Genomic DNA, 10,586 nt, shown 5'->3' with positions numbered 1-10,586 from the left:
GACACAACCGTTGTTGGTAGGTTGGTGAATCTTTCACCACTGCTGAAAACACTGAAATGCATGGTAGAGCATGTTGGGAACCATAGGGATCATTAGAGATCTGGAGGCATTGGGCAGCTGGGCCCCAGAGAAAAGGTCAGGTGGTGTCCCACGTGGGAAGGGCTGAGGGTCATCCAAGGCAGGAGATGGGAGGCCCGCCAGAACTAGAGACAGCAGGTCCCAAGGGTCAGGGAATGGTGGTTACCCCAGATCAGGGAGCTGAGGGCCAAGCAGGGCAGGGCACTTTGAACCCACTACTAAATCTGAGGACTGCAAGCCAGGAATAGTGGGAAGCTGCAAACCTAGCCAAGCAGGGAACATATAGCCTAGTGCTAGTATAGGCAACTGGTTGCAGGCTGAGGGCTGTGAACTGTCTAACTGCACATCTAGAGGAGCAGATAACTCTGGGTCTAGTGGGGCGAGAGACCCAGGACCTAGAACTAGGGCAGGTGGTTTGGCCTGTAGCACTGAGGGAGCTGACTGCTTGCCGACTCTGGCTGGGGGCTGCCGACCAACTGAGGAAGATGCTGCAAACCTAGTGGGGCAGAGAACCTATAGCCTGGCATGGCAGGGGGCACATAGCCTGGTGGGATAGGGACCTGTCTAACAACTAATGCAAGAGGCTGCGATCTGAGCTGGGTGGGAGACTTCAGACCTGCAGACTGGGCAGCTAACTTATGGCCCAGCATGGCAGGATACACTAGACCTACTTGAGGGTCAGAACATACTTGACCTACTGGAAAGGCAGGGGACTATAAACCTGGCCCTGCCGGGAAGGAAGGGAACTCTGACCTTACCAGAAAGGAGGGGAACTCTGACCCAACAGGGAAGGAATTTAACTCTGACCCTATCATTGATGCAGGATACAATTGACTTACTTGATGGGCAGTTGCCATACCAGGAGGTGATGATAAGGGTTATAGCTATGCAATATACGTATATGTAAATAAATAAAGAGCAAATGGCATTACACTTACAACATGACTATAAAGGGATATAAACACAGCATCAATATAAATATGAAGTAACAAATTCACCTCTTAGAGAGAGAGAGAAACAAATGACTTGGATAGAAAGTTGGTCAAGATTTATGGCACCCTCTCTCTCTAGCCTTGTGTGAGAATCTGCCAGGCTGAGATCTTATCAGGGTTATAAATTACCCTGCGCGTGAGCAAGCTCCAAGAACCGTCTGGGGTGACTCTGTGATGACTAGAAGCTCACCCATGGCAGGGCAATAAAACACCTTAATAAATAAAGGCCACTATGGAAAACACTGTGGTAAGGTGTGCATGCAAAAGACTATGTTTACCATTACAGCAAGAGTAACGGAAAAGCAGCCAACACGTTCTCAGCATATGTGGGAATTAAGAGAACTTTGGCAGTATGCCGGTTGGACGTACTGCCAAATTCTCTAAAATGGCATTGGAGGCAGTGTATGCTAGAGAAATTAACATTACATTCTCTGTCAACAGCTCTGGTGTATTTGTAACAGTTCTGCTTCCACCCTTCACCTCGCCCCTACCTGGGCTAGAACCATGGACCATCTGCACACATCGACAACAGCCACCCTCAACACCGTTACCCATTGCTCCACAAAAGCCACAGCCGTTGCAGAGCAAGGGGAACAACTACTTCAAGGTCTCAGAGCGAGTGACGTCACAGATTGAAACGCTGTTAGCGTGCACCCCGATAACAAACTAACCTTTTCACACCACGCCAATTCACATGCTCCGTTAATTAAAACTTGAGACATCTGTGGTATTGTGTTGTGTGACAAAACTGCATATTTCAGAGTGGCCAGATGAAAGCCACGCCACAGTAAAAGGCACACAACAGCCTTGGAGTTTGCCAGAAGGCACCTAAAGGACACTCAGACGATGAGAAACAAGAGACTCTGGTCTGATGAAACCAAGATTGAACTATTTGGCCTGAATGCCAAGCATCACGTCTGGCGGAAACATGGCACCATCCCTACGGTGAAGCATGATGGTGGCAGCATCATGCTCTGGGGATGTTTTCAGTGGCAGGGACTGAGAGACATGTCAGGATTAAGGGAAAGAGGAACGGAGCAAAGTACAGAGAGATCCTTGATGAAAACCTGCTCCAGAGGGCTCAGGATCTCAGACGGGGTCGAAGGTTCCAAGAGAACAATGACCCTAAGCACACAGCCAAGACAATGCAGGAGTGGCATCGGGACAAGTCTCTGAATGTGCTTGATAGGCCCAGCCAGAGCCCGGACTAGAACCTGATCGAACATCTGTGGAGAGACCTGAAAATATCTGTGCAGCGACGCTCCCCATCCAACCTGACAGAGCTTGAGAGGATCTGCAGAGAAGAATGGGGAAAAACTCCCCAAATACAGGTGTGCCGAGCTTGGAGCGTTATCGCTGGTAAAGATGCTTCAACAAGGTACAGAGTAAAGAGTCTGAAAACTAAGTGCTCTCCAGAGGGTGGTGCGGACTGCCCAACTCACCACCGGGGGCACATTGCCTGCCCTCCAGGACACCTACAGTACCCAATGTCACAGGAAGGCCAAAAAGATCATCTAGGACATCAACCACCAGAGCCACGGCCTGTTCACCCCGCTACCATCCAGAAGGCGAGGTCAGTACAGGTGCATCAAAGCTGGGACTGAGAGACTGAAAAACAGCTTCTATCTCAAAGCCATCAGACTGATACCCACCACCAGCCGACTACCACCCAGTTACTCAACCCTGCATCTTAGAGGATGCTTCCCTATGTACAAAAACATGGAATCCCTGGTCACTTTCATAATGTTAACACACTGCTTTACTCATCTCATATGTATATACTGTATTCAACTGTATTTGTTGTCAGTACCACTCAGACATTGCTTTGTCAAATATTTATATATTTCTAAATGTCATTCTTTTACTTTTAGATTTGTGTGTATTGTTGTGAATTGTTAAGGTACTGTTGGAGCTAGGAAGAAAAGCATTTCACTACACCTGCAATAACATCTGCTAAATATGTGTATGTGACCAATAAAATGTGATTTTGATTTGATTTTGTAGTGTATTAAAGGTAATAACCCTTTAAATGTAATGTTCAGTTAAATGATGTATTTAGATACTGGTTCCATTACCCTGTAAGCAGTCTATGAACTGCTCTTAGTCTGTGCCACTCTGACATTGCTCATCCATATATTCATATATTCTTAATTCCAGTCCTTCACTTTAAGGTTTGTGTTTAAGGTATTTTTTGTGAAATTGTTATATATTACTTGTTAGATATTGCTGCACTATGAGATGTTCAAGCATTTCACTACACCCATAGTAACATCTGCTGAACACGTGTATGTGATCAATACAGTTTGATTTGATCTGATTTCTAATGAGTGACTACAATCCACACTTTGGTTTTGGTGGTCACTGTCAACAAACAAGAATGTCATCATTTTCAGACAAACACATTACTTCCTTCAGCACACTACTACAACAGTGTGACTGTTTTGGAATAAAATGTTTCCTTTAACATCCTCTGTGTTGTGTGCTTATTGTTTAACCATTGATATGTTCCAGGTCAATTTGAGATCTTAAGGAGCATCAGGTACTGCTGGAATATCTACCAATACAATGTCCATCTTTATGTGATAAATTACACTGCTCACTGCTCAAAACATTTATAAAGTAGTAAGAAAGTATGAAGAGTCCTCCCTTTAGATTAGGGACTGCAAAACTACTTTACTAATGATTAGTAAATGGTTTATAAAGATATGTATTAAAATTTTTATGAATGATCTGCTGAATAGTATCAAAGTTGTTATAAATGTGTGAAAATTACAAAGTGTTAATATAAAGTGTTACCAATCTCTATATCAATTCAGACTCCACAGCATCTGAGAGAGCTGTTCTGGTGTGTCCCTTGACCTGGCAGCAGTGATGTCGTGAGAGTAGTGGTAGTGAGAGTAGTGGTACTGTTCTTACCCAGTATGTTGAAGTTCAAGTGTCTGCTGTGGTCTCCTGCGTTTAATCATTAATGCATATAGTAGTTATTTACACATGTGAGAATACCTAGCTGACTAACATTTAACACATGTGGGAGTAATTTTTAATAAATGGTGAGAAAACTGTAAATTCCTAAAAAATTGTTTATTACTGAACATTATAAAGTCTTACACATAATTGCATATTCTCGCATTTTACCCTCAACTACTTACACAATACACTATTCAGATGGACTTGGACATTATCTGATATTGTGCAATATTGAACAATTCAACTTCAGTACACTTGTTAAAGGCATTGTGTCCCAATTTAGCCACTAGATGGTGATGTTAAACAAGATATAGAATGACTCATAACCTCATCAGAATATACTTTTAGGAGACAAACACAGGCTTTGCTATTTCAAATATACAACCCAAAATGACTACAATGTCTTTTATTAAAAAAGCTTATGCCTTCTCCAAGTCATTCCAATTCAATCCAGCCAAATCATTATTTATCAACACCACACGTACCTATGATGAAAACACTGAGATAAGTCACGTCAGTGTATTGTTACATGAAAGAAGCAATTACAACAATTGTATTACATAACTATGGCAAATCTATGTTAGTCAAATGTTGGAATAAAAGGTAGGAACTATGAACGCCTTAACTTCCGAGTTAAAATAAGTTTAGCTGTCACTTTGAACCAAGGATAAAAGAAAGCATAAATTATTGGATTAATTAAGGAATTAACAAGTGGCAGAAAGCTGATGATAAAGGTTAAAACATTTTCACTTAAAAAATATACAAAAAGGAAAGGAAATAGAGAGGGAATCCAACAAATGAGATAGTTGAAAACAACAATAGAAACAGTTTTTGTTGCTTTTCTCTCAGACTTATTTGCCTGTACAGTTTTAACACCAGACACACTGACAGCCTCTTTTGAAAATACCTTTCTGGCCTGTGATCTGGCCACCACAAAGATTTTCAAATAAAGTGTTATAATAATAGAGCACGGGACAACCATTGTAATTACAAGGTCAATTATGTTATTGACCCAGGTTTTTCCTTCAACAATAAAACATTCTTTCAAACACCTACTGGGTGTCTGCACATTTACAAAGTTTTTATAATGACAGCATCATATATGATACAACACCACCAGGTAATGGAAATAAAACACATCATTCTTCTTATTGTTATTCTAGAGTGGTACAATAAGGGATCACACACAGCAACATAGCGGTCAATAGATATAAGGACCAAATTACCCAGAGATAAGGAAGTACATAAAAAAGAGATGTAGAATTGAAACGCACAGAAATATTCCCCAAAACCCCAGCATGGTTCCATTATTGCTACAGTCACTACTGGTATCACAATCAGTCCAACCAGGAGATCTGACACAGCCAGAGAGAAGATGAGCAGGTTGGTTGTAGTGTGGAGCTGCTTGAAGTGAGAGATGGAGATGATCACCAGTACGTTCAAAAATACTGTAACTGCTGAAATCAATGAGAAGATGTACAGTGTTATGTAGATAGATGTCGATAGCAAAGCCTTTCTGCAAGAAGAGTTTCCGTCTTGAAAACAGTATTGAACATCTTCATGTTTCTCCATATGTAATTCAATTCAAAATGCTGAGGTCCTGCTTGGTCCTGTGTGTGACCCTGTCAGGTCCGCCTTCTGAGAAACTCTGAGCTCTGCCTCTCTATTTATCCCTGAGTTACAGACAGAAACTCCCCTCCCCAGAGTCTCTCTGCACACACACACAAACACACACACACTCTCACACGTGAGCACAGAAATGAAAAAACGGTTAGATAAACAAATCATTTGTGAAAGCATGATGTAATGTATGACAGGATTTGATGTTGCTGTGCCCACCTAGCCTGTCCTTCAACCTTACTGATAGTCAGAGATTAGATTGTTTTCACATATTTCATTTGTTGGGTTCCACGGGTAGGCCGTCATTGTCCATAATAATTTGTTCTTAACTGACTTGCCTAGTTGAATAAAGGTTCAATAAAACATTTCAAAATAAATGAGAGAAAAGGTACATTTTCTCAATTAAGCATTAAAATGGGGAAAATATAATATGGATGTTTTGGTCACTCAAAGGCTATTTTAATGGGAAATAGGATAACTGTGCAGACTATCTGGTTTGGGTTTTGTCAGTGCTTAGTTTGGAACATAATCCACAGCCTCAGGAGACACGACGGCACATCACATGTCAGTCTGTAGGAAAGTTGACAGTAGGGAAGTTGATGAAATGGCATAAAGATCTGTTGTAACGGCCAAGTTTATTACCTGGTCAATGTGGTATTTGTTTCCTGACACAAGAACAAGCCAGTGGATCAGAATATATCATGCAGTATCAGAAAGTGCTGTCTGTCTAGACAGAAAAAGACAGTAAATTAAATGACGTTGTTACTGCGTTTTGTCTTTGTAGCGCAGTATGGGGTATGCACTAGAGCACATGCAGTCAAAATGAATAGTGGCATTACATATGAACATTCCATAGACGTTTAGAAATGTCCATCTGAACTGAATTAGGAACCACACTTCCTCAAGTTGAGGGAGACTGTGTCTCAGTTACATCATGGGGACAAATATTGTTTGTCAGACATCAGAAGAACCATACTGTAATCTGACCCAATCACCCCTTGATGTTGTTTTCCTTTTCTGGTGTGTTGTTTTCTCTGATTTAAACAAAAACAAATTATCATGACACAAGGTGAGACCCAGATGCAGACACAGGAGGCAGATGGTTCATTAATTAACCAGTTGTAAGGCATTTACATTTTTATAAATGTAAACCATTTACTAATTAAATATTTTTGCAGTCCCTAATCTTAAGCCAGAGCTATTTGTATTTTTGAAATTATGAATCAATGACCGGTGTAATTTCTCACAATAAGAAGAGATTTAAGGTGTCAAAATGGACTAGAATATATCAATGGTTGTAACATATACGCCTGGAGTCAGGATGCACGTGCAGAAGGTAAGTTTAATGATGAGAAAAAGCAGATAAACAAAACAGGAGAAGCGTACTGAACGTGAACAAAACCAATACTGCCTGATGACTGAGTCTACATGAAGCGAGAGTTACAAGGGTGGTGAGGATGTCCAGGTGTGCACAATGTGGGTTGCCAGGACCGGTGCTCAGTAGACCGGTGGTCAGTAGACCGATGACTTTGAGCATCGTAGGCGTGACAGTACCGCTTTGGATTGAGTTAATCAACAGTCGATCTCTCACCCCCATGGGGACGTAGATGCGCTTTGGAGGGCAGGTGGAAGGAGCGGGTTCCCTCTCCAGAGCCTGTCGGAACCACGTCTACGTCCCAAAACACGGGGCCAACAATACAGGAGGACAGGTTGATGGGCTGGAGGACACTCACAGGACCCTCCACCGACAAGGAAACGCTGGTCCTCCGACATCCTGGGCCTTGGCAGTGATTCTCATCCTCGACCAGGAGATGGTGGGGTTATGATGTTGGAGCCACGGGAAGCCTAGGATGACTTTGTGTACTGGTGCGGTAATGGTGAGGAAGGGAATGCTTTCCTGGGGCATGGGTCCCACTGTGATGTGCATAACCGTGCCGGATCCCAATGGTTGTTTATCCAAGGCTTGGACAGGAAAAGGAGAGGATAGCGGGTATGAAGTTAAGTTCAGGGAGGAGGCGAGGGCCTGGTCAATGAAGTTCTCTAAGGCACTGGAGTCCACTAGAGCTGTAGAGACAACACTTGAGGGACAGTCAGCCAGTGAAATGGGAACCAGAAAGGGTTTGGTGGAAAACGATGATAATGGAATACTCACTCAGTGATCTGGGCACCATTCTGGAGTTGGAAAACTCCCTCACCTCCATCTCTGCCCTTTGGAGGACCACTCTGAACAGAGCCATGAACCCCTCAAACGAACCCAGCTCCTCCTCTCCTCTCTCCCAGATGGTCGTAGCCCATTCCAACGACCGTCCGGTCAGCAGGGAAATGACCGTAGCAACCTTGGAACACTCGGTGGTAGGGTCCCCCGTATGATAGGTGAAATAGAGGGAGCCCCGGAGTAAAAGTCCTCTAAAATGTGCGTCTTCTCCCTTCGGACGATGATAACACAATGAACTGAGTGAGCGGGTGCAGTGTCGAGATGCGATGCACATTCTTTATGGTTGGTAATGGAAGGGCTATGGTTGGTGAGGTATGCACTTCCGGGTTGGAGCGAGCGGTCGCATCTGCACTCGGTCCGCAGGTAGTATTACATTTCATTACATTTCATTATAGTACAACGGTTTGATTTGTCTAATCTTATCAATTTCTTCTTAGCTAGCTACACAGCCGTCTTTGTTTCATAGATAATTGCGTAATTATCGTATTTCGTCGTCCTAACGCAGTCTACACTGCCCTGCAGCTAGCCAGCTAGCTAACGTCCACCGTTAGCTAGTCCACCGTCTACCGATTAGCAGCACAACTATTACACTCAACTGAACGACTTGATTAGTGTAGTGTTAGCTAGCTACATAGTTGTCTTTGCTGTCTTCGTACCCAAGATAATTGTGTAGTTTAGAGTGTGTAGTTTTATGTCGTCCTTAACATAGGAGACTCTGCTAGCTAGCCAACAGCTAGCCAACGTCTACCGAACAGAACTTCTGCACTCAACAATCCGGTCGCATTTCGCTTCGCTCCACAGGTAGTATCACATTTTTCATTTCATTTCATTACAGTACAACGGCTTGATTTGTTTGATCGTAGCTAGCTACATAGCTAGCTACACAGCCGTCTTTGTATCAAAGATAATTGTGTAGTCTAGAGCGACTTCCTAGGTTAGTTAGCCAGCTATTGTCGTTCTTTTAACGCAACGTAACGTAATCAACACTGCTAGCTAGCCAGCTAGCCCCGAATAGCAGCACAGTAGAAACTATTACACTCAACGGAACGACTTGATTAGTGTAGTGTCAACAACGCAGCCAATGCCAACTAGCCTACTTAGTCAACAACGCAGCCTCTGCCAGCTAGCCTACTTCAGCAGTACTGTATCATTTTAATCATTTTAGTCAATAAGATTCTTGCTACGTAAGCTTAACTCTCTGAACACTCGTGACGTGTAGTCCACTTGTCATTCCAATCTCCTTTGCATTAGCGTAGCCTCTTGTGTAGCCTGTCAACTATGTGTCTGTCTATCCCTGTTCTCTCCTCTCTGCACAGACCATACAAACGCTCCACACCGCGTGGCCGCGGCCACCCTAATCTGGTGGTCCCAGCGCGCACGACCCACGTGGAGTTCCAGGTCTCCGGTAGCCTCTGGAACTGCCGATCTGCGGCCAACAAGGCAGAGTTCATCTCCGCCTATGTCTCCCTCCAGTCCCTCGACTTCTTGGCACTGACGGAAACATGGATCACCACAGACAACACTGCTACTCCTACTGCTCTCTCTTCGTCTGCCCACGTGTTCTCGCACACCCGAGAGCTTCTGGTCAGCGGGGTGGTGGCACCGGGATCCTCATCTCTCCCAAGTGGTCATTCTCTCTTTCTCCCCTTACCCATCTGTCTATCGCCTCCTTTGAATTCCATGCTGTCACAGTTACCAGCCCTTTCAAGCTTAACATCCTTATCATTTATCGCCCTCCAGGTTCCCTCGGAGAGTTCATCAATGAGCTTGATGCCTTGATAAGCTCCTTTCCTGAGGACGGCTCACCTCTCACAGTTCTGGGCGACTTTAACCTCCCCACGCCTACCTTTGACTCATTCCTCTCTGCCTCCTTCTTTCCACTCCTCTCCTCTTTTGACCTCACCCTCTCACCTTCCCCCTACTCACAAGGCAGGAAATACGCTCGACCTCATCTTTACTAGATGCTGTTCTTCCACTAACCTCGTTGCAACTCCCCTCCAAGTCTCCGACCACTACCTTGTATCCTTTTCCCTCTCGCTCTCATCCAACACTTCCCACACTGCCCCTACTCGGATGGTATCGCGCCGTCCCAACCTTCGCTCTCTCTCCCCCGCTACTCTCTCCTCTTCCATCCTATCATCTCTTCCCTCTGCTCAAACCTTCTCCAACCTATCTCCTGATTCTGCCTCCTCAACCCTCCTCTCCTCCCTTTCTGCATCCTTTGACTCTCTATGTCCCCTATCCTCCAGGCCGGCTCGGTCTTCCCCTCCCGCTCCGTGGCTCGACGACTCATTGCGAGCTCACAGAACAGGGCTCCGGGCAGCCGAGCGGAAATGGAGGAAAACTTCGCCTCCCTGCGGACCTGACATCCTTTCACTCCCTCCTCTCTACATTTTCCTCTTCTCTCTCTGCTGCTAAAGCCACTTTCTACCACTCTAAATTCCAAGCATCTGCCTCTAACCCTAGGAAGCTCTTTGCAACCTTCTCCTCCCTCCTGAATCCTCCTCCCCCTCCCCCCCTCCTCCCTCTCTGCAGATGACTTCGTCAACCATTTTGAAAAGAAGGTCGACGACATCCGATCCTCGTTTGCTAAGTCAAACGACACCGCTGGTTCTGCTCACACTGCCCTACCCTGTGCTCTGACCTCTTTCTCCCCTCTCTCTCCAGATGAAATCTCGCGTCTTGTGACGGCCGGCCGCCCTACAACCTGCCCG

The 10,586-nt window shown here is 44.6% G+C and overlaps 1 pseudogene; it reads right to left on the bottom strand.

Annotated features, from left to right (window-relative positions):
• Window positions 1-4,542: 4,542 nt before the first annotated feature.
• The window catches only part of LOC135571428 (trace amine-associated receptor 13c-like), a 12,458-nt pseudogene continuing 6,414 nt past the window's right edge, over window positions 4,543-10,586 (bottom strand).

This window comes from Oncorhynchus nerka, linkage group LG1 (genome assembly GCF_034236695.1).
Source record: "Oncorhynchus nerka isolate Pitt River linkage group LG1, Oner_Uvic_2.0, whole genome shotgun sequence".
In the NCBI taxonomy this organism is placed as follows: domain Eukaryota; kingdom Metazoa; phylum Chordata; class Actinopteri; order Salmoniformes; family Salmonidae; genus Oncorhynchus; species Oncorhynchus nerka.
The sequence above is the reverse complement of the archived record's forward strand: the minus strand, read 5'-3'. Positions and strand labels throughout refer to the sequence as shown.